Source organism: Lethenteron reissneri, chromosome 19 (genome assembly GCF_015708825.2).
Source record: "Lethenteron reissneri isolate LAM-NWPU_2019-01 chromosome 19, ASM1570882v1, whole genome shotgun sequence".
NCBI lineage: Eukaryota > Metazoa > Chordata > Hyperoartia > Petromyzontiformes > Petromyzontidae > Lethenteron > Lethenteron reissneri.
Genome location: NC_083797.1, coordinates 9,588,071 through 9,613,965, shown reverse-complemented (window position 1 = coordinate 9,613,965; position 25,895 = coordinate 9,588,071). Strand labels below are relative to the sequence as shown.

The 25,895-nt window shown below is 40.3% G+C and overlaps 1 pseudogene; it reads left to right on the top strand.

The window, feature by feature from the left end:
- Positions 1–25,895, top strand: part of LOC133344243 (CUB and sushi domain-containing protein 3-like) — a 435,165-nt pseudogene that overhangs the window by 368,693 nt on the left and 40,577 nt on the right.

The following is a 25,895-nucleotide window of genomic DNA, read 5'->3' as shown; positions in this document are numbered from 1 at the left end:
CCAGGGGAAGCTTCTCAAGCAATTTCCAAAGATTTTTATTGCAGTGCAGTTTCTGAAATGTCCATTGGAGTCTTGTTTGAAATAATTCATAACCAATATAGATTGCGTTGTAATTATGTGATTGAACAATCATCAAATGGAATATTATAGAAATGTGAAAAAAATGAGCATGCTGTATTATGCAGTGTGGAAGGAATGTTTGATTGTTTAATCGTATAGCTATGCATGCATAATATGACATTAAATAATTCATAAGCTGTTAAAAAAACACAGCTATTTTATATATTACATTCGTATGTCTTTCATATGTTCAGTATAATTGGTAGATTTTGTTACACACTTCCATAAAATAGAAGAAATGTAATGTTTTCATTTAATAAATAATGATACATTTAACTTCACAATTTGACATCACGTTTAGTGACACTCAAGCATCGCATTTCTTTAGATGTAATTATTTTATTTGCATAGGACATTTAGGATTAGAAACTGTCTCACACTTAACACGCATTTGTTATGCGTCATATTCTATTTGTTGTAAATGAAAAATGCATCAGCTGCACCCGCATGGTATTAATAAATAAAGAGTAAGTCTCACTCACAGTGTTTAATCTATTAAACCAATCCTTATTTTTACATTATTTGTCGGTGCAGAAATTGTCACAGGGGAATCATGCATCGGTTGTACTTGTGTTTCTTCTACTTTGGGTACGGAATTGGTGTACACTTTGATGTTTATGTTAAATTGGAATGTTCTTTTCTTAAACCTATTTTGTAAGCTCGTGAGAACGTTTGGTGTGTGGGCAGGGTAACGTGATTATAACACATTAATTATAATGCCTACTCTAACCAATAACCATATTTAACATGAGCAAATTACGTTTTATTTATTTTATCGCAAATAATGTAACACCACATATAATGGTGTTGCGGACATGCTTTTATCCATGTGTTGATTACGTTTTTCACGTGGTTGTGTAAATAACAACACCATTACGTTGTTATTTTTTTCTCTCGTAAATTTCATTTAAACTTTCCTAATTGGTTTCATAACAGTAGGGTTTGAAGAAGGAGATATCACAAAAATAATTTTGAGATCCCTTCAATTGCATGCAATCTTATTTTTCTACACCATTCAGGTGCAGACTGTCCCAAACACCCTACTACAGATAAATGCTCGTCACATGGTTATAAAACTAATGTTTTTAATTCTCAAAGCTAAAATGTGGCCAAATTAAGTAGAAACAAACACATTGTATGTGATGTATTAGTTGTGCAATTATTGGTGACTGGGCTTAAAACCATCTCCATGACTGAAAATTAGGAACCTGGATAAATTTCAAGCTGTGTTTGGTTGCTGCATAGTCATCACATTTCATATAATTATTCACAATGAAAGAGTGTTGAAACTAAGATGTTTAAGTATAGTGTTTTATAGCGGCATGCACTGCTTGGTATTTATTTAATCAAAAGCTATCACAACAACATCCACTTGCATAGCATAGGCCTCTGACAAAACCATGATAGGTGCTCTTTTAACACATTCAAAATACCATCTCATTGAATTTGTTTTACATGATTTCAAGAGAGGAAGTGTTTCCAATAATTTCAAAAGCATATTGTAAAGGTTATGGGTGTGAATAAAACAATATAGCTTTAATTATATGAAAAAAGGTCATGTTGAGAATTTGATCATTTATGTTCCTGATTTTTGTTGGCATGAGTGAAGCAATATAAGATCAGATGCTCATTTCCGTATCTCATGTCCAGCCAGCACATTCATCCTGTGGTCGTTTGCACATTTCGAACTGGTTACCCTTCATGCGGTGAATGCGTGCAGGGATGGACCTGAACAGAATGCACCACAGCTCGGCCAATTCAGTGGCAACACTGCCCTGGAGTCTGTGTATAGCACTTCCAACCAGATTCTGCTCAAGTTTCACAGCGACTTTTCCACTGGGGGCTTCTTTGTTCTCAGCTACTATGGTAGTGTCCTACTCTCTTTGCTTTTCATTTATATCGTACCAGAGAGGCTGTTGTGTTTTTTTCGTGACTTTAAATATGCATAATGCGTTATCTGTAAGCTTTGCAAACATAGCGGAATTACTCCGTTTTCTATAGCATGGTAATGAAAACAGTCCGTCTTATAATACCGTTGAGATAGTTTTTGGTATTTAATTTATAAATGTAAGAAATAATCTGTTTGTTGCATTCAAATGGGTTTGAACAGATCAAGCTTTAAGTAAAGTGTAGATGAGTTATTGTGTACGTTTAGACTGCTTAGCTTGACATGAATGCTTTCCGTTTCTCTGTGGTTACAAAGACATGGCTATGTATTTCTGCATATGATATAATTACGATGGAATTTTGTGTGATTTTTGATCAATATTGTCTTGTACATCTGCTAATGTGTTCCTGAAAAGATTTTGTGAGATAACGAGGTTGATGATGGTTGAAATTAAAAGGTTTTTTTTGTTTAATGCTCTTTGTATTTCTCCTAACAAGCCTACCAGTTGCGCGTGTGCCAATTACCGCCTTCTGTGCCGCATGCTGAAACACTGATGCAGGATAAAGAGCTGGAAATCGGTAATGATGCATGCAACAAGTTCGATTGCCAACGGATGCTGATATCGTGCATTCGACACCGATTCCACACACACAAACTAACATTAAATATAAACTGCGGAATAAATGTTATGTAAAGCGTTTACGTACATTAAACAGGTAAACACGTTCACAGTATTAACAGTTTAATAATGTAAACAAATTATGCAAAGAAGAATGCCATTTGTATAGAATTGAGGAGTGGTATACTATACTTTTTTAAACCATGCAATTGCATAACTGCATTCAGATGTAAATCGTTTCACTTGTACTGACACCAAAATGAGTGAGACCAGTAGATGTGCCATGCAGCACCAGTAAGTGCACTACTAAGTTGTTCAGTACGACTGGTAGTCCTCAAACGTATTGTGTTTTTCAAGCGAATTCATTACTACCTTTATTACTACTATGCAGAATGATTTACCACATGAATTGGGTTTTTTTGTTATGTATGCAGCGCTATATTCTCCGGAATGTAACATGTTTTTTGTGTCTTTTAACCCAATAGGTGTGCTACATATTCGTATAAATTTATTGGCACAGGGCATAAGTTTGGCAGGCATCTTAATTTGCAAGTCATGTTATAGTTGTGTGTCGAATGCATAAGTGAACAGTGCTCATTGAGAGGTCATGTGTTGCGCTCAGGGGACACAGTTCACTATCGCTGTGAGGCCGGATTCACGATCTTATACAGCGATGTGCTCACCTGCCAGCTGGGAACCCGTCTACAGATGGACACCACTCCGCCAGCGTGCGAGGGTGAGTCATAGAGGCCGTCTTGCACACATGCAATGAGTCATGACTAAGGCCCCTTTTAAAAAATACATACGTACTCATAAGGATGATGAATTTGATTTATTATTCGCTTGTATGCCACGGCATCTCAAAGCCACTTGCAAATACGCAGGAAATATACAAGAAGAATATACAAGGAATGAAAATAAATACACAAAAGATGAACGTTTGAGGGACACGACCAGCGCGGAGACAATACTGTGACCCGTACAAACACAATAGCACAGCAACGGTGTCAGAGAAGTCTGGCAAATAACAATGGAGCAGAACACAATCAACCGAGGTCACAGATCCCAACACCCCACATGCCCATCACCACCCCCACGCACTGCCGCAAAAGACAACCCAGTACACCGCACCAAGTGTGCGTAAGAAAGCCACATGGTTATTGTGAAGGGGTGCGGCATGTGGAGTGACGTAACCCCCTCATGGTTATTGTGGAGGGGTGCGGCATGTAGAACAACGTCACCCGCTCATGATTATTAATGAGGGGAGGGGTGCGGCATGTGTAGTGCGCGACGCACATGAATATTAATGAAGGGGGGGCTCTTTTGGATTTAGCACTGTGCTGCTTAGATTTATTTTTACCGTCACTTTCTGTTCAGAAAGGTCATATTTGAAGTGACTTTGCGTAATAAATTATTTAATTTTAGCTCGACCTTCCTCTGCGTTAGTGTAAAAATCCACCCACTCATGGATATTAATGAGTGGGGGGGGGGGGGGCTCATGTGGAGTGACGTCACGCGCGGGACACATTCTTGGCTTATTATAGTAGTAATAGTTTTAGATACCATGGTGATGAGGGTCTGGAAGAGGTCCAGTTATAGCACGTTCGTCACTTGATGCAGAGGTATTCAGCATAAAAAAAGATTGCTTATTTTTTTTATTATTATGATAGAATATAGTATTGTCATCAGTAAGACATAAGTATACGAAGTTTGCAGTCAATAGCACATTGGGAAGTGGGTTAAAATTGAGTTACAAGATTTGAGGATACGACAACAACAGCAACAGACAGAGTGAATTAAATAAAAGCGTGTAAAAAGGCACCATCTGCTTCACGGTGGATATTAAAGATCCTGTTAAGTAATTTTAAGAAGAGTATGCCATTGCATGCTGGCATCATCGTCCAAATATGCCAAATGTAAATTTTACGCATATATTTACATTTTTTAATTGGGACACATAGCAATTGCCTCCTGTGAAAATGTTGCATAACCTTAATGAAAGAGAGACTGAGGACTCAGGGAAGCTTTTCTAGGTAAGCAATTGTAATACTAATACAGCAATAACAAAGAGAGCAGCATACAACAAACTTAATTTGACAGCAGTTTGATTTTGCTAGCTGCGAGAAAAGGCTCCTTTGCATTTTCATCGAAGCAATTGTTCTGTCACCTTTTTATTTGTCGACTTATTTTTAGTTCATATAATGCCTTTTTTAAATGTTTTACCTGGCAGGTTTTAATGTTGAGAAAGGTGACATGTAGAATTTGTGCATTCCCCTAACTTGACAGGGGTCGTCTCAGACATGTACTCACAATGCTCTAACACAATTACAGCAGGGTGCTATTTAAAACGCCACTGCAACACATGCATTACAACTCAAATTTGTTTCATTGCAGGAAGGAAGCATTCGGGTGGCATTTTATTTGGCTTTAAATACTTTTGTGAATATCAATTTATCAGTGTCTGTTTTAATACAATGCAGCATGTGACATTTAAAAAAAATGTATCTACATCTTGCCTTTGCAACTGTCATATTCCTACGCATATGCCATATTGCAGTTGGACAGGATTGTTTCGTGAACGCTAGGTTCTGACTGATCCTCATATTTTCTCTGTTTAGCGTAATGCCAAGGTATGAATATGAATTTGTATGCTTTTCTGCAACTGGAAAGGGAAACAAATATAGTTGCCGTGTAATTATTCTCCTCATGCTCTGCATCCACCCACACTTGGCATACGTTGTCACATATACAGCTGCATTTAAATTCATTATTCAATCATCAACATTTTCATCGATATTCCGATCATTCATAAATATAAAATTTGTCTCATCTTTGCCCGACTTTGTCAAATATAGTATTTGCTGTTTAACGTAAAATGTGATGTTAAAATATATATCATTTGATTTCATATGTTTGGATTTTATGTTGAAAGCAATGTTCAATCCTATTATTATTTTTTCAGATGTATGCAATTTCCTTTCATTTGTGATATGTAATTGTCTGTTATGTATATATAGTTTGCCTTTAACGTTGTTCAAGAAATATTATAAAAATGCAATTGTGATAAGTTGACTAATCAGATATGTAGTATTCTTGCTATGGTCATAGGAACATGTGCTTTTATACAATAATTAACCTATTGATATGAATATGAATATAAATATATTCATTAATTAATATTTTATTATTATGTACAGTAAATTCCATTTAGTCCTTCTTACTTTGCTTGGTAATTGTGGAGATGTCAACTTTAGTGTTTAAAAGACAGGTGTTTTAGACAGGTGTAATATGAGTACTACTTTATGGATTATTTGGACTTTGACGAGATGTGAAGGATGCTAGGAATTTCATGGAAAGGTATGGTAAGCGAATTGAACATTTTTGTTTAACAAAATGCAGCAAAGGAAGAGATTTCAGAGGTAATCGGGGTAACGGAAGTTGAAATAGATGGCACACATGTGTCGGATGACGCAGGGCGTGTTAAAGAGACACATTTGGAGTTGCACCCAGAGGTCAGCGATAAGGGGCTAGACCCAAATCCAATCTTCCAGATATTGTAAGAGCAGACAATTGAAGGTTGGCCGTCGATTTTACAACAACTCTAGAATTTGGCAGCAGGAAGAATGTCCTCTATGTTTGTACAAATGTGTGAATAGAACATCACTGTGTATGCATTGCACAGCTTTTTTTAACGTAAAAAAAAATGTGTCAGTGAATTATTAATTTTAGCATATTGTGCAATCTGTCAAATTTGATGTGGTTTCCTGTCACGTGAATAAGTGATTTGTTCTTAAATGTAAGTATCTTTCTGAACTCTTCCAAAATAAATCATTCAATCATCGTTCAAAATCAAATATATCGTTCCTTCTCACTCGTCACCCATTTGTGAGCCCAGCTCTGATCTTCCTCGGAAACAGACACTTCATGCATAAAATTAGCATTTCCATTATTTCCTAAAAATAGCTTTGTGCAGTTCAACTAACACCGGAAGTCATTCGTGGATGCGTATACATATATATGCATATGCCAGCACAGCTCAAATAATTTATACGAGCGGTTATACGGAAGGATTATTTATTATAATATATAAATATCATTTCAGCATCACTGGAGATGCAATCCCTGCGTACAAAATGTCCTACCAATCACACCCATATTTTTGCTCATACCTCTGCATACACTTGCATATTTACATTGATGATTACAATACTAATAACAGTAATCTAAAAAAAATATATATATATTTTCGGTGAGAATTCCGACTGCCTGATCTCTGTTGCAGCACTGTGTCCAACAAATGAAGTCCGCACGGAATCCGTGGGTGTGATTCTGAGCCCAAACTATCCAGCCAACTACCCATATTTGCAGACATGCCTTTGGACCATATCTGTGGAAAAGGCATACAATGTAACCTTGTTCATTGAATTATTTCAAAGTGAAAAGCAATATGACGAGTTGGAGATATTTGATGGTAAGTGGGATGCCGCTACAGTATAGGAGCGTAAGATATACGTGTATGCATGTTTATACTTTTTTGGAATGATGATACAAAGCTTTCTCATAAATAATGGAGTCATTATATAGTCAGTCAGGCAGTATAATGGTCATAATACATGGTTTAATTGGGATGGACTCACTCCTGTCATGGATGGACTCACTCCTGCCATAGGAATTTGGAATTTTCCCACTGGAAAAAGATTACCTTTAAAGACAACTTTGTTTTTATAATTATTTATGAAAGCAGTTATCCCTGGCATTCTTTCGTCTCAGATTAATGTAATAATTTAGCGACCTTTGCCCGATGAAGGTTGTGTTAGTCATGGGTGTAGTTTCATCATATTTCACACTGATCAGTGTAGGTTAGTGAAGGAATGCCCATGACTGATTCAGATATCACTTACCACGGATAATAGCCATGGCTGCAACTGCACTCGGGTTACCACCTTCTTAGTGCAATGCGAAAACCACTGCCACGTTTCCTCCAACGTCCATATACAGTACTCTATATATATCTGCACAAAAATCAAATACAGTTCGGTTGAGATAGTGTAATTTTAATGGAAGCATTGCCTCAAGCACGTGTCAGTGTTTTTGAATATTTTTGCAAACACAGAGCACTTTCCCCTGTGTGATCCCTGTCAGCGCAAAATATTCAGCATTTGCAAATGCGCACTCACACTTAACCTTTAAAGCACTTGTCTATGCATAACTCAGGAGTAGTGGCTTCTAACATGAGCCGGAATCCTCGATGCTTCTTTTACGATGCATTATTTTTTCATAAATACTCAGGGCAATACCTAAAACAAATATATACTGTACAGTATAAGAAACAAAAATAAAACAGTTTTTAGAACCACAGTTTTAAGCATTACCAGTAAATGTTATAACAATCCCGATATGAATGTGCGCAATAGCACGGTTATTTTATGCCATTTTGTCCCTGCTGCCCAGTCAAACACTCATCATTCTCACGGAAAAAAAAACCTCTGACAAACGATCATTCATTCAAGATCACAATCTTAGTCATTATTTTTTCTTCTTCTTTCCGGCTCTCGCTGCGTCTTTCCCGCTGCTTCTCTTTCACTCTTTCCCCCTGGAGGGCAAAGCAGCCAGAGTCCACGACTGCTGGCCCTGAGTGGGGACTACTCGGCACCGATCAGCGTGACGAGCACAGGCCATCAGGTCCATCTGCGCTGGGCGTCCGACCAGGCCACCAGCAAGAAAGGATTCCGCATTCGATACACAGGTTACAGAAATTCCCTCCTGCCCTCTTTCACATTACACTGATGAATGCAACTTCATGAGCCCTGTCTGTATCTTTTATTTAAGGCTAATATTTGTCAAAAAGGCACAATCCGGATGTGACAGGGTAGCTTATGCAACTCATGTTTGCGGCAGAAGCCTTGAATATTTCGGGAAGTCTATGATCATAGCCCTTAGTATTGCTAAAACATTTCATTGTTTCTGGCATCCCACGCTAACTGCAGTTTTAAATATGGCTTTTAAAACGAAATATGAACTTTAACATGGCATACACAACTATTATCTATCTATATCATGAGGTGCTGGACGCATGGAGATGGTTTGCGTTTTGGCGGAGAAAATAATGAAATAACAAAATGTGGAATTAAGGTATTGTATTGTGACTTGGAGCTAGGGAAGGTTTATTTTATGGAAGCACTTTAAATTATTGTTCCAAGTGTACTCTTCGAGAGAAGGCCGCACATTGAGAACTTTCTTCTCTCAAGCTCTGGCCATCCACTACTGCGGGCATCTTCAGGAGTTAAATCAGAATCTTTATTTAGACTTGAGGAATCCAATGAGCTATGAAGCTCTTTTTCACATATGCCCAGTAAGTTGTCTACAGATGTCTGCCGAAGCAAATGGTGAAAGTTTCTCGCAGAAGCGCATCGCGAATACTCAAGAGAATATGCTGAACATGCGGCCCAACACAAAAGGCCATGCTTGGATCGCAAAACTCTGTATTGGTTCAAATAATCTGAGAGTGTTTTCCATGTTTCTCCTCCCACAGCCGAATACTGCAGCATTCCAGCAGCACCAGCTCACGGCTCGGCCACGAGTCAAAGCGGTGGGCATTTAAACAGCGTTGTTTGGTGGGCATGTGACAGAGGATACACGCTCATAGGGAAGAGCTCAGCCGTCTGTGTTAAAGCCCCCCAAGGATTTCATATGTGGGACTCTGCTGTCCCGACCTGTCAAGGTGGGTGTCTGATATGCCATCTCTGCAATGACATGTAGCATATTGCATCAGCTTGCACCAGCTGTTTTAATGAATGCCACAGTTCATGTTCTTGTCAATTTTGACAAGGCTGAGAGGCAATATTCCATCATTGCATAAATGCGTGCCACCGCAAACTCAGACCTCGCATTTTAACAGGATGTACGTTGTGAATAAAACGTGTAAAGTTTTTGTTTTATCTGGATTAAAGCTGTTCTAATGTCCATAATAGAGTTTTTTTGGGTTAGATTGGGTCAACATAAATGCGTCGTTAAACCCGCCACTACCGGACACAGCCAATTAGTAACGTTTGTCATGTAAGCAGAACATGCCAATTAGTTACTAGTATAGCACACCGTTGTGTTGGAGCGTAAACCCATGACATTTATAATTGGAGTACGACGTTTCGCCAGGAATTACAACTAGCTTCAGGAGACAGCCAGATTTGTGGAGAAATCCTCCTGTTTCGTTCTTAAATAGAGGGATACATGTGATGCTGTCACTTGTGAGCCAATCAAGTGTGAAGGCCAGAGGGGGGGGGGGGGCGGGGGGGTTAATGTATGCATATACATTATAATGGGTATCCGTTACCGGTTGGGTTAATCACATGGTAATCAACAAACATTGTTAATGCACATTATGCATGCATCATGTGCATGCACATTATGTATCCTGCCGTCTTTTGTGGGAACGAAAATCCCAGTAACGAAACAGGAGGATTTATCCACAAATATGGCTGTCGCCTGATGATGCGGTTATAATTACTGGAAAAACGTCGTACTTGAATTTTAAATGGTGTGGGTTTACTCTCCAACACAGGTGTGCTGTACTAGTAACTAATTGGCATGTTCTGTTTACGTGACAAACCTTACTAATGGGCTGTGTCGGGTGGTGGCGGGATTAACGACACATTTATATCTACGCTATCTAACCCAAAAAAACTCTATTATGGATAAGTTTGGTATCAAAAGTCTACGTGTTAATCTGTTCTAATACGTTCATAGTGTATTTTTCTGTTATGATTTATCAACCAACTTCATTTCTTCGCTGAGAGGCCTTTTTGGAGACCTTACGAGAAATGTACAACTTGAAAATGCTTTGCTTGTGGCCATCGGCAAAGAAACTTCACAGGAAACATGACCCCTGTGATAGAGAAGCCACATAGAATTTAGGTTCTCCTGCCACCAAGTAATCGCTGGAGCTGCGTGCAATACATTTACATAATGTGCACCTCAATCTCAGGTTTATGAATTCCCACTGGCAGCACACAGTTAAATGCATCACGTCGTTGAATTGTTAAAATGGTAAATACATTAATATATGCATAGCCTATATGGCTATGTGGCATTAAAATAAAGGATAATATCTTTGGATGGCTTGCAATCGGGACTTTTTTTTATATTGTATTCATGTTGGCAGAACCCAATGAGCTATGAAGTAATATTTCACAGGTTTACTGAAAGAGCTATGTTTATCCTTAATTATTTACAGTTGTTTTTTAATTGCTAGCATCACTGTCAGCATCACTATCACCATCATTTGCCAAAATGCCAGAATGAGCCTGGGCTGAGGGCCCATGTACAGAATACTAATACTCTACAGGCATAATAAACATGGCAATGGTGTTGTATCAAAAAAGGCAGCGTAATAGATTTTTCTTGCATTAAAATTAAGAATGATTAATTCATAAATAAAATAGACGGTACGTGAGTCAATATCGGCTGAGGTTTTTGCATGTGTAAACATCGCAAGCAGCGGATTAACTATTCCTTTGAATGATTCCTCTGATGTTTCACGTTTGATTTGCCAGCCATCTCGTGTGGCATCCCAGTCTCTCCGGCCAACGGGGAGATTCTCACCGTGAACTACTCCGTTGGCGGGCGAGTGACCTACGGCTGTAACCGAGGCTACACCATGGGGCCTGGAGATGCCAATGTGGCTGTGTGCCTGGAAAACGGAACTTGGAGCAACAACAACCAACCAACAATGTGTAATGGTATGCCCCTGCCTTGAATGCTATACGACTGTTTCAAGAATTCAGAATCTTTCTTTAAACTCTCAGAATCTGATGAGCTCCGAAGCTCTTTTGTCACATGTCCAATAGAGGCCGGTCGGCGAGTTACATCGACGAAAAAACGAGGTTCAACTAACGTGTTCAGAGCAATATTTTTTTTAATTAGCCCTGTCCATCTGTATGCCCTATACAAGGGTGGCAGGGAGGGTATGGTAACTTCCATGAAGATGATCCAATAGAGGAACATTTTATGTTCAAAGTCATATCACTATTTTTTATTTACCAACTAGAAGCTTGGAAATATCGATCAAAGGGTTGCCAAAAATGTGCAGACACAACTAAACATTTTGCCCTGATTGCTATCCATTAGCTTCTGCACTTATGCAAGTTGGAAAGCGTTACAGAACCCATGCATACGCACGATTTTTCTTCCTTGTTTAAATGATTTTAATTACGAGTCAGTCTTACACATAGGGTGAATTTTTATATATCTTATACAATCCCTAATAAAATCACATCGCATGAGCTGTACCTGCCACTGCATATGAGCGACTTGAACCTGACATCTTTATAATGTTTTGTCCACCACTTGTGTTTCCCCTGAGTGCTACTATAATAGCATGATCTTTTTTTGGTTATGTTTTTGTTCATATATATCGGTCAAAGGTCATACATAGCTCTTAATACCATATGTCCCTGGTTACTTCTGGTCAGAAAGAGTCATTACTTGACATGGTGCAACATACATCACTCAAGTAAGAGCTGTTACTGACAGATTGACTCGCATATGGACAATTCAGTTTTTCACAGTGTGTAATTTTTACAATTGCAATTGCTGGCACAGATGGGCTACTATTTTTCCGATAATATCACGGGATCCTTAAAGTCCACTGAGAAGCAGACGACGCGCAGTATTTTTATGGTTAACACACCTGTAGTATTAACCAGGGTGGCTGCTGCACCCAAACCACAATCCTCTACGGCAAGTCGCAAGCGCGCTATAGCTCAGCCATATAATCTACTTGCTGTGCTGCCTGCAAACAATTAGCCTGAATTGTGCTTTATACAATTGCATTATTATTGTGCTTGAAACAACTATTTAGGATACACTTTTAATTAATAGTGGTTCATCCTGCTAAGTTGTTTCAGTGCTGAAGCTCTGCATGAAATGAAGCAGCTCAGAAAATGGCCCAAAAAATGTTGTTAGGCATTAACCAAAGGATCCTCTCCTTGCCAGCTGCTGCATACATTGTACAATGGTACAATAACATAGTTGACAGACAAGTTGTTTGATATCAAGCAATTTGATAGCAAACTCAAGTATCGTAATTAAATTGTACTGTTATGAGTTATTGGCAAGAGCCTTTGAATTCCATGGTATTAACCCTGCATTCTGCTTCAGAAATTGAGGACACCAAACTTTATTGGTGAAACCTTTTTACTCTCTCTTTTGAAAAAGAGTGGCTTTGAAACATTTGCGACTGTATATTGTGATTGCTGTTGGTCAAATACATGTCATATATGCTCTTGTTGACTTAAACAGTAAGGAAACACTGAAATGGCACTTAAAAATATTGTCTGCTCAGGAATAAAAAAAATGGACGAAAAATAATGTGCAGATATTGTGTATTGGGTAATTTTTTTCACGTATATTTTTTGCAACCATAAACTTTTATTCAAGCATACATATTTATCCTATAAGTATATTTTAACACCACAATTTATTGAAAGAGACGTGAAAAAAAACCTTGCTGTGCATATTGTGCGACTATTGTTACACATATGTCCTTTTTAATGATCACTTATTTTATTATCGGTGTTAGAACATAAATGTATTTATCTGCGCCTTCCAATTAGCACGGTTGGCTCCTTACGGTGCGAAAGAAGTTCAGCATACATACATAAGTATTTATGCATGTGGAAATAATCAGTGTTCATAATCATTAGCACTACAATGCCCTCATCATGCTTTTTCCCATATTTTCCATTCTATTCAGGAGCAATTTATTTCAATTCACATGTCATCTTCCATCGGGGTTCCATCGTGGCTGCCATCTGCACCTCCGATTAGCACGGTTGACTATGTATGGTGCGAAAGAAGTTCAATACACATACTAACATTCTATCACCAGGTCTGTAAATAAACTATCATCTATTCAAACATCGCGTCCTGTTCAAATCCGATTGTTTCCCTTTAAGTGGACGCCATGTCTCCGGGGCATGTTAATAACATTGTCGTGCATGTTTTTAGTGTGTACATTTGAGCTTTTGTAAGTATTGTACAGACAATGTATGCTGAAACGGCAGAAAATCCACTTGTTGGGGACCGAGCAGTTCAATTCAGTGACAACTGTTCGCATACTGTTAAAGCATGTTGTAAGCAAAGTGCCCTGTGTTTTCCTGTTGCGTGCCAAACAGCTATTGCCTGCATGGACTTCAACACCTTCTCTTTGGACCACGGTAGCTGGCTGCTCCTCAATGGCAGTGATTATAAATATGGCTCGCGTATCATCTTTCACTGCCAGCCGGGGTACACCTTGCTGGGCCCTCGTATAATCTACTGTCAAGAGAATGGGGCATGGAGCTGGGAAAACGACCAGCCCAGATGCAGCTGTAATGCACCTTGTTTTACCTCGTGTCACATTTTCATACCTATGCTCAAATGTTTTTGCCGTGAATTTCATTGAGTCTAATATTCATGGAGATGGAACACTTCAGTACGAATGTCCAGGCAAAGTTCAACCCCCATTACTTTAGCTTAGTTATTGTGCTGGGGCAAGGCTGACTTTGATAAATGTGAAGCATGCTTTATCGGAGAAGACAGCTAAAAGGGAAAATTACCATTTGTGCTTGCTTCGAAAAAATGTGTTCACGCATCTCCTAAATGTTGTACCTTGAATTTCATTTAACATTTATGAACCATAAAATATCAAATGCGTCAGTATAAATGTTAATTTGAAATGCGGAAATTGCATTTCAAAGGCTTTCACAATGTATAAACGATAAAGGTAAAAAATACATTTGCATATGATTCTAAAGACATGCAGAAAGTTTAACCATGACTGCCTAAAGTTTTGATCTTGCATGCAAATATAATTGGACCATTATGCATACCAAAAATACGCCTCATCACTCAATGTGTCATTATTCTGTCATTTGTTGCTTCATTTCTAGTGATCTCTTGTGGGAGCCTTTCCGCTCTTCCCAATGGCAGGAAGATTGGCACTCAAACGGGGTTTGGCTCCACAGCCATTTATCGTTGTGATCCTGGATTCACACTTTTGGGCTCACAAGTTCGAGAGTGCCTGGCAAGTGGCCTGTGGAGTGGCACCAGCAGCAGGTGTATCGGTATGAGCAACAAACTGCACGAAGTGACATACATGGTTTCCAAAAGGGTGTCACGGTGGCGAGATGCGCACTGCCTCGCCAGGCATACAAGTGGTCGTGAGTTCGATAAGCCACTTCGTTGAGCTATAATTTGCGGCCAGACTGCTTCTGAAAAAAGAGCTACATAGCTCAGTGGGCCTTACCTGGTATAATAAAATTAGTTTCGAATAGTTAACTTCAGATCACACGTCTTGGCTTTGATGGTGGTCTTGCACGTTTAGTTATGCTATGGTTGGAACACAAAGCGAGTGCTATAAATTATAAAGTCAAGAACAACGATTGTATTGCAGTGACTTCTTTTGAATGAATGCAATGAGCACCCCTTACATAAATATGGTTCGTGTGAATTTCTCAACAACAAATGGGGGATTTATTTTTGTACATGCGGGAAAGGTAATGATAGTTCCAGTTTCACGTTTATTTCATTTAACTCGGTGAGAATGCAAGGGGCCAGGATAGTATCGTTTTCAAGAGTGACCTGGGGTATTCGTTTGCCATTAGGGGGCAATGACAAATCCCAATTGAGTAATTTGCAGGTGGAAAATGTTGACTGCACACAAGTGCCTACCTTGGCGAAGGACGTCATAGGATCTTGAATGTCCACTGTGAAGCAGATGGCCATTATTATTATGATGATGATGAGCAGGTTGGAGTGCTTTTGGAAAATTATCTTGATAATGAAATAAAAAATACCAAAGTGCCAAAAGTATTAACATTGTATTCCATTCATATATATAAACTACTGTGACATACGAATCAGAAACATGAACAATGACAAAGAAAATAGAGCATAAGCTAAAAAGTTGGCAAAATAGCATGAATAAGCACGTGCTTGGATTTGCACAGAGAAACTAAGAAGAAAACACAAGTTTGAGACATCATATTGACAGTTTAAAAAATGCACATGGTGTTTAGCAGCACACTTTGGACACCCATTTAAATGAGATGTTCCATCTTGTGGAATAATGAAATAACAATAATAATAAATAAATGAAAACTTGCTATAACGTTTATATTTGCATAAATATTTATACATATCGAGAAGGAATGATGGACGCTGGTTCAGACTTACAACGAAGCAACAGGAGGGAATCTGTCCATGAGAACGTCCACCATAGAGATGGAGCGATGAGATCAACTCGTGTGTATGAGCTGGATGGATTTTTTAATCGTGAGACTATGAGTATTGGTAATGGTTGAAGGAGGCCTTCATCCAGCAGTGAAAAGATCACAGTTAATGATGTTGATTATACAGTAAACTAATTATTTTGTGCTCTAGTTACTGATGTTTACTAGACAACTATCTTATGGTGGGCAACTGACAGATGCTTTTGCTGTTGAAATTAAAGTTTTAGACAGGGTCCACAGTTTCATTGGGTGGCATATTTATTGTTCTCGACAGGAGATGACAGCTGACTGCGCATAGCCTTCAAGTGGGTCGTCAGCAAAAATGATTAATTTGTTGAACGCTTGTTCATTAAAGTGCAGTCTTTATGGGTACGTGCTTACAGATATTTTGTGGGGTTTTAGGAAAACGTGTGTACATAACTAATAACACGCTAATAAGTGTTCACAAAAAACAATGTTCAACAACAGTATTCTTATAATGATCAACCTTAAAATTGGACAATCCTGGGAGTATATGTGTTCGTTTTCATTGATAAAGCAATGCACTTTATGATATGTATTGACACTTTATTGATGAGCAACGGTGGGACCTGTCATTTGCATGTTTGTTTATTGATTATTCTTTTGGAGCATCACATTCACCAACACATTCAGCTTTATCTAACTGGCACCATTGACACATGTTACATGCTCGCTGTCTGACTATTGGCAGAAACTGTGATTTGTGATGAAGAAAATATAATGGAATGCTTAAGGTTCGGTAAGAAGTGTTGCATTTTAATGGGTTTCTGACGGATGGTTGTGAGAAGACAAAGCTGTTTATTACTATTCCAATAATATAAAAAGTGAGGCTTCTACAGAGTCTCATAAATATGCTGCAGTAGAGTATTTAAAATCACTGATCTAGGATGCTATTTGATTTTTCATTAGTCTTTCCTAATTTATTACAATTGTGCTATCAGCATCATATCATGAGGTGACAAATCCGTTTAGATATTTCTCATAGCAGTGGGGCCTGTGTGTTAAGGAATAACCCATGGATGAGTTCTTTCATGGATCATCTCCCGAAAGATCCAAATAGCCGTTTTACATGATACACGGCAGTGATTTGTCTTCAACAGCACGTAACAAAAACTTGAAAATAATCAAACGCGAGATAATGACAAACATACCCGAGACCCTCAACTGTGCATCGCTCATGCAGTGGCAGACATTTGATGGTTTAAAAATGGATGCAATATTACCAAGTGTGTGTGTTTTATAGGAGCGGTGGCGCAGCAGTTAGCACGCTGCGCTACCAAACTGGCAACCCGAGTTCGATTCCTTGCTCACAGCCAAAACCCAGTGACGATTGTTTGAATCAGTCCAGGGCCTCCTCGAGATTGACTCAGCCTCAAATGATTACCTGGTGCAATATGTAAAATTTAATTTGTGATTTAATTTAGTTGTTTTCATTTTTATTATTTTTTACCTACGTGACTTTACCGAAAAATCCAAAGAGTATTATTAGATACAGTATTATAACAGGTAATTGAATGAGAGCTAATGTTATCCTCTAAGTAAATGTATGTATGTTGAATTTCTTTCGCACCGTGTGTAGCCAATTTTGCTAATCGGAGGTACGAGGGAAGGACAACAAACTAAACACAAAAAGCAGTTGTAAGGAAATCAGGTTTCAATGTAGATGTGAAAATGCATAGCTCCAGTGGCTTCTTAATAATATCAGAAGGAAGAGCGTTCCAGACGTCCGAGGAAGCGCATCTGAAAGCGCGCGATGCAGTGACCCTCTTTGTTTGACGGCCAGCCAGAAGCCGCTGCGAGGATGACCAGAGTTTACATGTAAATGTAAAGGTGTAACCCTGATACCAAAAGGGCCTTCGCTCTAGGGAGCTCAATAGAGCTGCTCTAGAAGGATGTTTGTTCTACTCTTCCATGCTGGCCAAAAGTCTTTGAAAAAGTGGGAGGACCAATGTTTTACTCCACCACGCACGAGCCAGCTTGTCGATGAACTGTAATTTACCGATTTATATTGCTTGTCGAGAGATCGAAACCGACAACGTTTGAAATGAGAATTCAGTGTGTAAGTGGAGAGGCATTATTTGATTGATATATATTTACTTGTGAGAAATCAGTGAAGGTTTAGATGGTAAGTACAAAGATAAGAACAAGGATATATCAGAGCAACAAAGAGATTGGTCTGAGGTGGATGGGAAGGCTGAGAGGGGGAGTTGGTTCTTGGCGTGGCCGTGGGAGTAAGAGAGTGGGCACGAGCTGAGATATGTGAGTGAGAACAAGGCCGTGCAGGAGTTCAAAGATAATGAGAGGGAGGTTGTAGCCGAGGCGCTTGGATTTGTTGATGAATTTAATGGGCTCTTATTTACGGTAGCCCTCCAGCTTCAAACAAAGTTACTGCATTGACACAGTGACAAAAGAGATCCACCACGCTGTCTTTTGTTATCAATAAATTGTGTCGAAGTTGAACATGCGACTTTAAAGCACAAGATAGGACAATATCTCCAAATGTCTACCAATTTCCCCTTAGCACTCAGGGATGTTTTAAACATGCATGCAGGTACACACCATGCATGCAGCAGCAGCAGTGACTGCTGCATGAGATTAGATTACCGTCTTTATGCATATGCGGCATTGCACTCTATTCTTTAAAACAGTTTTCAATGAAGATAATGTGGCAAGAAAATTACGGGACATGATGTGACAAACAAATGCGTTTGCATATTTAAATGGAAAATCTTGTGGGCCGATGCTTATCATTTAACTGGTTAAGATTGCAATGTGAGATACACATTTAATATTTGTACTTCTATTTGCAAAAATAACCCATAACATTACATATAATTTCCTCCATCATGAAGCAGGTTAGTAATAATAAAGACATCATATGTATTACTAATGAAAAATATTTTGAAATTAACTTCAAATCATAGCATTACCAATGAACTGGTCGTGAATGACGAGGTAACAGCATACGATTTTACTTTGCAATTGTTTACATATTTGTACCGGTGGAGCTCACCGACAGTCTGAGTATTTTATTGCTTGAGATATTGTTGGCTTTTGTCCCTTAAAACAACGCCCTTGGTTGTTTGATCGAGAAGAAGTGAAGTACGGTATTTTGTTCGCTGATGGAGCAGTGAACAGAGGCGCAGTTAATTTTGTAGCGACTCAATTTCTTCGTTGCTAAAATGTAACGGTGTCATTAGGGTGTTTAGAGGGGAATAAATATTAGTTCAGGTTAAGTTAGAGTTCATTGTCAATATCCTAAGGTTAATTGTGTTATTCTTCTTTGCTTTTATTATGCTTGTTTTTATGGCGTTAGACAACGATGTTATATAAGGTGTTGGGTGCATTATACTAATTCATGTTTGCTTGTTATAATATGCCAGCATGCATCAGTTGCTGTCATTATGGTCATATATCGAGATTCACTCATGGTCATTTAGGTGCAAAAGATTAGGAGGTTAAGAATGAAAATCAAACCGCTTAAGTTTCACTCTACAAATGTATTTATCACCTTTTTAATTACATTTCCATTCAATATGAGGTGAGCGGCATTCAAATGCATGGTAACACATTGGTAAGGGGCTGGTGCACTAACTGCATCATCTTCCCATTCCCTCTGGTCTACACCATCACGCACAGTGCGTTAACAATACTATACAATGTGCATGAATATGTCACGTGACTTGCACAGGATACAGTTATGCCCTTATTATTTCTCCAATTCCAGTTTTCAGAAAACACCTTTAGTCGGCGAGCAAAACTTCACAGATAACCAACATTCTCTGCGTGATGGCGACGCTCCTTAACCGTGCGCGCTCACGCACACACACACAGCTGGACACTGCGGCGTTCCCGATCCCGTGCCCAACGGAGCGGTGGTGGGGGAGAGCTTTGGCTACCACGACACGGTGGTGTACCGCTGCCAGCCCGGATTTCGCCTCGTGGGCTCCTCCGTACGCATGTGTCAGCAGGACCACCAGTGGTCCGGGCAGCCGCCCGCCTGCGTGCGTGAGTAACCGCGCGCGTTTCGCCCGCGGCTTGAACTCTTTGCCACCCCCCTCTCTCTCTCATCCGTCGTGAGCGCGCCGATGCCTCCGCGTGCCCATTGGGGAGAGGGCTATGGGGGCTAAGGAGCCTATTTGAGTGCCTCGAAAATTGAAAGTTCACCTAGCCTTGAATTGCCTACGCCTATTGTGGAAATGTGGTATTTTTGTGCAAGTGTCGTCTTTGCAAATAGAAATATAAAGGGATCGTACTAATACTATTTTACACGAAGAATAACCGGTGTCCTTGAGGCAAATACAAAAACATTAAGATTCAAGGTTGGACAATTGCGTAATTATGCATGCTCCATTACTTAGTTTTTACATATATGTTTTTTTGGCATTTAATTTATCACTGTGTGAGTGCTGTTCTAAACCAACGATGTGTCCTTTGTACGGTGCTTCTTGACGTGTGAATGGACTGGCTACAGCAATCAGCTGTGGGCACCCCGGTACACCGGTGCATGGCCTGACAGAAGGCAGCAGCTTTCACCTCTACGACACCGTTAACTTCACCTGCAACTCCGGCTACATCAGCGAGGGCGCCAGCCAGGCCCAGTGTATGCCAGATGCCCTCTGGAGCCAGCCCCTACCAACGTGCAAAGGTACAGCAGCCCTTTGCATGGCAGCCTGGAAATTGAATTGCTGGTGAAAATAGAAATACGGAAACGTGATTTCAGTTAAAGTTATTGTCGGAGGTGTAGAAGCACACGAGCGGGCTCTGTGACCACAGGGGAATTGTGCTGTGATGAACAGGGATGTGTTAAAACACACCCATTGGCAATTAACGTATATGTGTGTAATTCATGATGTTACGAAAGCGGACGCTCTATATAGTATACATCCAGTGGCTTCGGGAATCAAGAGTATTACACAGGGACACAAATATCACAAGATCACAGTTGTGTATTGTATAATTACCCCATAAATTGCATTACTTTGAAGAGGTGACCCACTGGGCACGGAGCTGCCGTCTGCTATACACGTGAAGGTGATGCGAGTTCGTTGGCATCTGCTGCTGCTGCTGCCTGGTGTCTCTAGTGGTAAGCTGCCCTGACCCTGGAGAACCGCTCAATGGGGTCCGCAAGGTGAACAAAGGCTACGGCAAGTTCGTGTTTGGCTCCGTGGTCTTCTACGACTGCAAGCAAGGTTTCTACCTGATCGGCTCGTCAGTGCTAACGTGCCTGCCCAATGGATTGTGGGACAGGCCCATCCCACAGTGCTTTTGTGAGTACTTTCATGGAAATCTCATGTAAAGTGGAACAATAATTATAATGAATGTTTCATAAATACAAATTCCAGCTATTTTCAATCCACCACACTTTGTCAGTAATGGAGGTGTTTTTTTTGTTCCCTTCAGTATGATCAGCGCAGGTTGGTGAACGTGTAGGGGAGGGCCGAATCGGTATTGATATAACTTGCCACTGATGTTAGCCGTGGCTGGGAATCGCTCTCGGGTCGCCGAGCTCACAACGCAGCACGCTAAAACCACTGTACACTATAAAGTATATTACAGTATAAGTATGAGAATAAAAGCATATGTATTTGTTAATAATTCACTATTAAAAGAACGCGAAGTGGAATTTTTTTTCCGGTGGAATTAAAAAAAAATTCATATTAGTCATCTTTATTGTCGTACATGAATTTGATAAACAAACTGTTCCTCATATTATTTCATTATACAGTTTACCAAGCTGAATATTAAATGTAATATGTCTCGAAAAGTTATTGCTTGTATTGCAATAACATAGGGGAATACACTTACTTGTAAGACTATGTTGTTTTACTGGTGGCTGACTTCTCCAGATTCCTCCATGTTAAAAGTTAAACCATCCTAGAGCATATCTTTTAGTTGTCATAAATCAGTGTGGGAAAATTTGTGGCTTGAGAAAAAAATCCGTTTCTTAAAACACATCTTTTTGTTTTGTGGCTCAGGCTGACAAGGGTACTATGGAAATTTCACGCAAACTTTTGCTCTTCGTAATGCACTTTGTGAACTCCGTATGACAACGCCAATATGGCATGAATCAAAACAGCATAGAAACCTATCGGTGGCTCACTGCAGCCTGTTACCAATGCACGTTTCACAGTGTGTACGTGTCTTGTACTTCAAGGTCCATACACAAAATCTGAAATGAAGTAATACAAAACACACACTGGTCCCGGTTTCCAAGCCATTTCTGAGAAAAGCTATTTTCTGACCTTGCAAAGATGAATGATCTACATTCACTTTCGAACACAATGAGGCCAGATCTTCCGGCTGCGGGGATGCTGTCCTGCGGTGGTGTAATGGTTAGCACCGCTGCACTTGCAGTCCAGAATTCACCAGTTTGATTTGATTTTCTGGTGTGGCTGTTGAATCAATGGATCAAATTTCTTAAATCCTACTCCCGCACCGCGCTTCCACCACCCTAGCAGTATAAATGGTTTTTGTCACTGTTAGTCAATTGGCAGGTTCTGATGTGTGGTGGGTTAAAACGTGGATAATTTAATCTCTTCCAAGATCTTTTGACCAACGAAGAGGAATAGACCAAAATGCCCACTAGAAGGGCCCTCTAGAGCTCCCTCTAGTGAAGGCCCTTCCGCCAGCAGTGGTGGGAGCAAACAACTGCGAGGCTGCACCTTTTTGTTAAGCCAAGTCCAATGTTAATAAGATGCGTTGTCCTGCAGTGGTGAGCTGCGGACACCCAGGAGTGGCCCCCAATTCCCTCCTGTCTGGGGAGAGGTTCACGTTCGGGGCGACCGTCACCTACAGCTGCACGGGGAGCCGGCTTCTCATCGGCAATGCCACTCGCTCCTGCCAGGCCGATGGGCGCTGGACCGGCGCCCAGCCACACTGCTCTGGTGAGGCACACAAATTTACCGCTATATTTACCCAAGAATGTCAGTGTGTAACACTCCACGTCGACCAGCCCCCCTCATTAATATTCATGAACAGGTTACGTCCTCCACATGGACCCACCCCTCATTAATAATCATGAGCGAGTGACGTCACTCCACATGGAGAAGCCCCCCTCATTAATAATCATGAGCAGGTGACGTCACTCCACATCGAACAGCCCCCCTCATTAATAATCATGAACAGGTGACGTCCTCCAAATGGACACCCCCTCCATTAATAATTATTAGCGGGTGACGTCACTCCACAAGGGGGGTGAGGTGCCTCCTCCCCCCTCCTCAGCGTCAACTTACAACCCTCACTACAAAGGCAGAACCCTCACGTCACGCGATCTCCGTCACGCTGTTGAGACATAGAAGTAAAAAGGACCTCATGATGAACACGGGATTATAACCTATAAATAAAATAAGTCTGTGTCACCGCGCCCTTACAAATTGCACACGAATGGATGCAATGAATATATCACGTCGCGGTCTGCTTTTCGGTTGCAAGTTTCAGATTTACTGCAATACACCCGTCCTCGGACGGGCAAAAGGCTAGTTAAAAATTTTTTCGTTTATAATTGTTATTATCGCTCTTTACTTTTAAGAAAACAATTTAGCAATATCTACAATTTGTATCTTGAGGAGGCCCATGTACTTTGTAAGGTTAAAGCAATGTATCCAAATATTTGGTCCTGTTGGCCAGCGATTTTTCAGGCAGCTATCAGACAAACCTTATGACATCGCAATATACGTATTGCTTAACATCAGCATCAGCAGCAATAGTCATTCTATTAACCGCTGGTTGAAATTGTTCGCATGCAGTCACCGTCACTCGTGGTCCTGCAAATCTACAATCTATCTCACAACTTAGACCAGTGGTGCCAAAGCTTTCTGGAATATGTGGAAAACAGGAAACTCTGTTGTAAAGTTCAATAACCTAAATCATTCTAATTAGCTCACTCTGTGATATATTTCTTTTATTTTCATTAAGAATGAGTAAGGATTAAGATGGATGAGCCTTAACAATTGAAGCTCCATCCCATGTAATGCGTGAACTTTGATCATGCAGCCAAAAAGCTGCCACTGCATATACGGTTCCGTGTGTCTTCTAACTCGTGGTTCAGGAGACTCGGCAGGCTCGTGCGGCGACCCCGGCATACCGTCGCATGGCCACAGGAGTGGCGAGGAGTTCCGCGTCAAGAGCGTCGTCCGCTTCGGCTGCGCCGTCGGCTACGTGCTGCACGGCCCGAGTGAGCGCAGTCTGCCTCCCCAGCGGCTCGTGGTCGAGAACCCAGGCCGAGTGCAAAGGTAATCCAAGCCGGGTTCACATGTGTGTCCCAGGCATGTTGCGTAAAGTGTCGCTCCCCGCGCAAGGCGCAACGCAGGTGCTGTCACTTCGAGGGCAGGCATGGATGGCTGCCCGCACAGATGAATCAGCACTTAGAAGTGTATCTCCCCCACCGCCCGCCCGTCCCATTCTTTATGGTCTGAAAGCATGTCCTGTTGTAACGTTTGTAAAGCATTTCAGTGAAAGAATAGTACACGTCCGGGAGGACATTTACCGAGGAGATGGAGAGATTAAATCATCTCCTGTCCATTTGCCAAGTGGATAGTCACGTTGTGGGATTGCAAGAGATTGCAGTGGATTAATGGTGATAAAGCATTTATAATAGTTCCCCTGTGATATCAATATGCATATTCACTGATATTCATGCTTTTTGTGTTACGTTTGTTGTCCTTCCCCCACATCTCCGATTATCATGGTTCGCTACATACGGTGCGAAAGAAGTTCAACATACATACACATGTACATACAAATGTACATACACATGTACATACACATGTACATACAAATGTACATACACATGTACATACACATGTCTCGTTTTGGCAATTTGTACCATTGTTGGGGATAGACATCAGCATGCTCTTACATCAAATTGGATGAAAATAAATATTCGCCAATCAGACCCATGCAAGATATCAGGTTTTTTTAGTTTAGTATTATTCCCAGCTTGAAAACAAGTGCAAACACAGCAACAAAGTGTATCGGAAATGCAATTAGATGCCAGCGTGGGGACTTTGTGTCAAATTGCTGCTTTGCTGCGTCCAGAATAGCGAGGACGTGTGGAGTGCCCTTCGCACCAATGGAAGCTTTTCTGATTAAATAACAGAGCTGCCCACCAAGGATTGAATGACACAGACAGTCATGTTAAACAGTGGAATAAATGATACATGCTCCATTGCATGGGGACGTAAGAAGTAAGGCTCGATGGGCTCATTTTGTCCAAGGTTGAATTATTTTGGTCAGTCGTGAGTTGATGCCAGGTAATGCTGAACTTGGTGAATTTTACGAACTCGGGCCTGCTCAGAGTAAATGTCTACAAGCCTTGTCATAAATCCCACACCTGTGATTAGCACGGTTGGTGTACGTGCTGTGCAAAAAAAAGATAAGCTTACGTACATACATAAATGCGAAACATACGACATTTATAAATTAACATCTAACGAAATGGTAAAAAATCCTACATTTGCACGTGGAAAAAATCTGTAAATGGAAACCAATATATTTTAAGCTTAATTTATTTGTACTCTTTAAGGAAAACTAAAATGAAAATGTCACCTCGCCTTGTTAAGCTGTTTACAAATGCATTGATTCATATTCAGATAGACTGGGCATATTCTGAACATTTGTATGCTAGCAAAGTGTATAGTCTTGCCAGTCTAGTGTGAAATTGGAAGCACATTTAAAACTGTGCTGTTAATACCAGAAGTAGTGCATAATGACTGGAACAGAGTGAAATGCCTCTGGGGTTGTGGGGGGCAAATGAGCATTCATATAATTCTCACAGCTCCCTGCATGTCATAATCAATGTGCTCAAATGTAGCATCGTCACATACATCTGTTTTTGGTTAGCATCTATTTAAAAGTATTCAAGTGCTGCATTTTTGTAACATATCACACTATCATTATCCTGGTAACCATTATTTCGAACAAAGGCTGTCACTGCATCGCACGCTTTCAGGTGCGCTTCTGCGGCTGACTTCTTCCT